This window comes from Loxodonta africana, chromosome 25, assembly GCF_030014295.1.
Source record: "Loxodonta africana isolate mLoxAfr1 chromosome 25, mLoxAfr1.hap2, whole genome shotgun sequence".
Taxonomy (NCBI): Eukaryota; Metazoa; Chordata; class Mammalia; order Proboscidea; family Elephantidae; genus Loxodonta; species Loxodonta africana.
This window is the reverse complement of record NC_087366.1, coordinates 32,808,534-32,812,405: the sequence shown is the minus strand read 5'-3', so window position 1 is coordinate 32,812,405 and position 3,872 is coordinate 32,808,534.

Sequence of the window (3,872 nt, the reverse complement as noted above, 5' to 3'; positions counted from 1 at the left end):
AGTTTACTGGTCATTTGTGTATGTGCATTATACATTTACATATCACTGTTAAAGCTGCAGTTGGGGAAATGTCCGAACATGTTAGGAGAAACGGACTTTGTGGATTTTCTTCTAATTTTAATTTGACATTGCATGTATAGGCACCCCATTCAGAATTCATATTCTGAATTTTCTAGGCTGAAATGCATTTCACTGCTATGTTAGATGTTCCTCATGGCCATTGCCTTTGGCTGCTTTCACAGTATGTTAGAAAACAGTTCTGTAAAAAATTTCTGAAAATCTCAGAAACCATAAAAATTACATCAGGTTTTTTTCGTTGGCATTGGGCCCACCCACATTTATCACATCATCTCTTTCCTGTTAAATCATGGATTTCGGCTAATCAGTACTTGGCTATGAGACTACAAGAAGAGGAAAATACAGCTCTATTTTTCCCACACAGATGTCAGTGAAAACCCAACAAAAAGAGAAATAAAAAGATAAGCAGGATCTATCCAAATTGTTCCAGCACCTCTGCCTAATTTCCTTAAGATCCTGAAACCATATTTATCTTTGGTTACTAAAGAATAAAGTTTATACTCCATGACAACAAAGAAATGCATTAGAGCAAAAGTTCTCTATGCAGCTAAGACACTTGGTCAGTAGTTTGATTCAAAATCCCAAAATAAATGGAAAAACTGGAGAGGCCCCGGAGGTGTTGTGGAGTGCAAGGAAAGGGTAGAAACAGAGTAAGAACGGGTTCTAGAGCTTTCCTTAGGCAAAATTTTAAATGAGGTGTAGCTACTATGGTCCTGTAGGACAATTCTCCCACTAAACCAGGCTTGTATACAAGTAATTCTTCCCTTAAAAAACTGGTTAGACTGCTGAGTGTTTCTCTCTGAGGATAAATATGATACTCCATGGTATTTGGCTTACACAACATGGAGTTACATAAGACAGACAGATTTTTTTTTTTTTTTTTTTCCTAGTTCTCTGGCTCCTCATAGATACCAGAGTTCCAAAATTTACCAGGTCTGCAAAAATCAAATTTGCTCAGCTTGATTCTGATAGTCTTCAGGGGGAAAGACTGTATAATTTCTCTCTGTAGTTTCTTTAAAAGTCACAGAGCATTCACAGGCAAGACATTCTTAAGCACCTACTATATGCAAGCCTTTAGGCTATAACTCACCTGCGTACTCAATTTCTACCCTATTTCCGCTTTCTGAGCTCAGGAGACAGAGAAATTTTAGTGCCCTTTATTTGGACAGCCTCTGCTGCTAATGAAGGTGATGCCCAAACTTCATGTCTAGGGGTTGGTTGCTGTTTTGCAGTGTTTTACACTGTAGCTCATTTCAGAGTAACTTTTTTTATGTAGCAGACATTTTTTTTTTCTTTTCTTTTTGCATTAATCCAGCTCACAGTAGTAACTTCCTTTCTCTGGGATCTGACCCACCCTCCCATGGGCTGAGCTCCTGGCAGCCTGGCCTCTATAAAGGACTTACTCCCCTGAGCCCAGTTCTGTCTTTGGTTATATGGAATTGTGATTTGGAGGTGGCCATTCTCTGTGTGTGGCTGGGACTAAGGTGATACATCAACTAGGAAGAAAAGAATGAAACATATGGGCGGGAATGCTGAGGACCCTGTAGTTCCTGAGGATCCTCTGCCCCCTGGGTCTTAGCTCTCCAGAGTCCAACTATTTGCTCTTCTTCAGCATTCTTCATAATTCTCTTTGCTGTTTAAAATAAGTCCAGATGGTTTCTGCTACTTGCAACTAAAAGAACCTTGACTAAGAAAGACTACATTTCTGCTGGCATATTAAGCGATTCATTAGAACAGTTTCAAATATAGTGCAAAGAAAGGAGGCTCAAACATTGACAGAATATTTAACAATTTTTAAAGATATGAACACACCATTTATTCCCTCCATCCTCCCCCCAAAAAAACCCATGCACCAATTATATTAATATTTAATACCTTGTGACATGGCAAGAGATGTGTTATTCTTTTTTCTGATGAGAAAACTGAAACTGTGAGACAGACTAGAACCCAAGATTTCTGGCTCTTGGTCCATACTATTTCACGTATACAAGTTAAATCATGTGAACAACTCTAATACAAGTCAGAGACATTACAATATATGGTCATATGTAGAAAACATAAATGAGGGTATTTTTGGAAAAAAAAAGACTGAAATTACAACCAGTACATCAATTAAACAGGATTCATGACAAAATCGATAAACATCTTTATTTATTTTGTTTCTATCATGGATTGAATTACGCTCCCCCCCCCCCAAAAAAAAATGTGTGTATTAACTTGGTTAGGCCATGATTCCCAGTATTCGGTGGTTGCCCTCCATTTTGTGATTGTAATTTTATGTCAAAGAGGATTAAGGTGGGATTTTAACACCCTTACCAGGCCACAGCCCTGATCCAATATAAAGGGAGTTTCCCTGGGTGTGGCCGGCGCTCCCACCTGGGGACTTCATACCACCAAGAAAGCAGTGCCGGGAGCAGAGCACATCCTTTGGACCTGAGGTTCCTGCGCTGAGATGCTCCCAGACCAAGGGAAGACTGGTAACGAGGACCTTCCTCCAGAGCCAGCAGAGAGAGAGAAAATCTTCCTCTGGAGCAGCTGTCCTGAATTCAGACTTCTAGCTTACCGTTCTGTGAGAGAATAAACTTCTTTTTGTAAAGCCATCCACTTGTGGTATTTCTGTTATAGCATCACTAGATGACTAAGACAGTCTCCAAGGTTGCTTTCAAAATGTATTTTTTGGCTGTAACTTCCCCTGTCTTTGGATGTAAACTTGGGCAGAACAGACTTTGCTGTCCCCTCTTGGATAACAGATTGTTCTACGGTTCCTTTAAATCACAAAACCAATATTTGTTTAGTAATTCATTATGTGTCTAGTCCAAGATATTAACAAACATTTCAGTCCTCATTCAAAGACAAGGCTTCTCCTCCCCTTCTCCCTTGCTAGCCAAGTGTAAAAATGGCATGGGGGTGGTATCTGATCTCATCTAACTTCATGAGGGGGAAGGAGAATCAAGATTAACAGCCCAAGGCTGATTCCTATGAGGCAAAGGTCAGACATGCCTCCTCTATCTGCCACCTTTATCAATTCTGACACCAACCGTTCCTCCCACAGCACTCTACTTCTCTGCTGAGTTCAATGAGTCACTGCAACAGCCAACACTTGTTCAGGCAGGTGTTATAAAGCTCTTTTAGCTCTGCTGGTAAGTGTCCAGAGGCTCTCCACTCTGCCAGTAAGCCTTGGCCAGAAGAAATTCAGCTCTAGCTCAATGGGATCAGCAAAACTAGCTCCGCGAAGTGCCCAGAGGCACACTACTCTTCTAGCAAGGCTCCTACACAAAGACACTCAGCTTTCTTGCTGGGAAGCCCACCGCACCATCTCCTACAGGTCTCACCTGCCACCATTTCTTTGCCACCGCTTCTTGCCATCTTCGGTGTTACAGCTGTCTCTCTTGGTGTCCTGATTCCATGAGCATCTCAGCGCAAGGATATTGGGTGCAAAGGATGCACTCGGCTCTTTGCTCTTTTTCCATGGTGGTGGTGAGATCTTCATTTCTCACCTCTGGGATGGCCCATTTTAAGCCTAGTGGGATGGCAAAACTGACCAATCCCATTGGTGGGCCACAATTAACTTTATTTGCATAGTCCCACCCAATCACTCTGGTGGAAGTTACAAGACCATGGTGAGAAACGCCACACAAAAGTAACCCAACACACCACAGTAAGCAAGGCCTAATGACTGCCTGCTTTTGGGGAAGAAGGTGATCACCCCTTTCACTCACTAGCTGCAGCTTAGGGCCTTGCCTTGGGAGAAGGAATGGATTTTACTTGGCTGGGTGGCTTCACATACTCCGGGC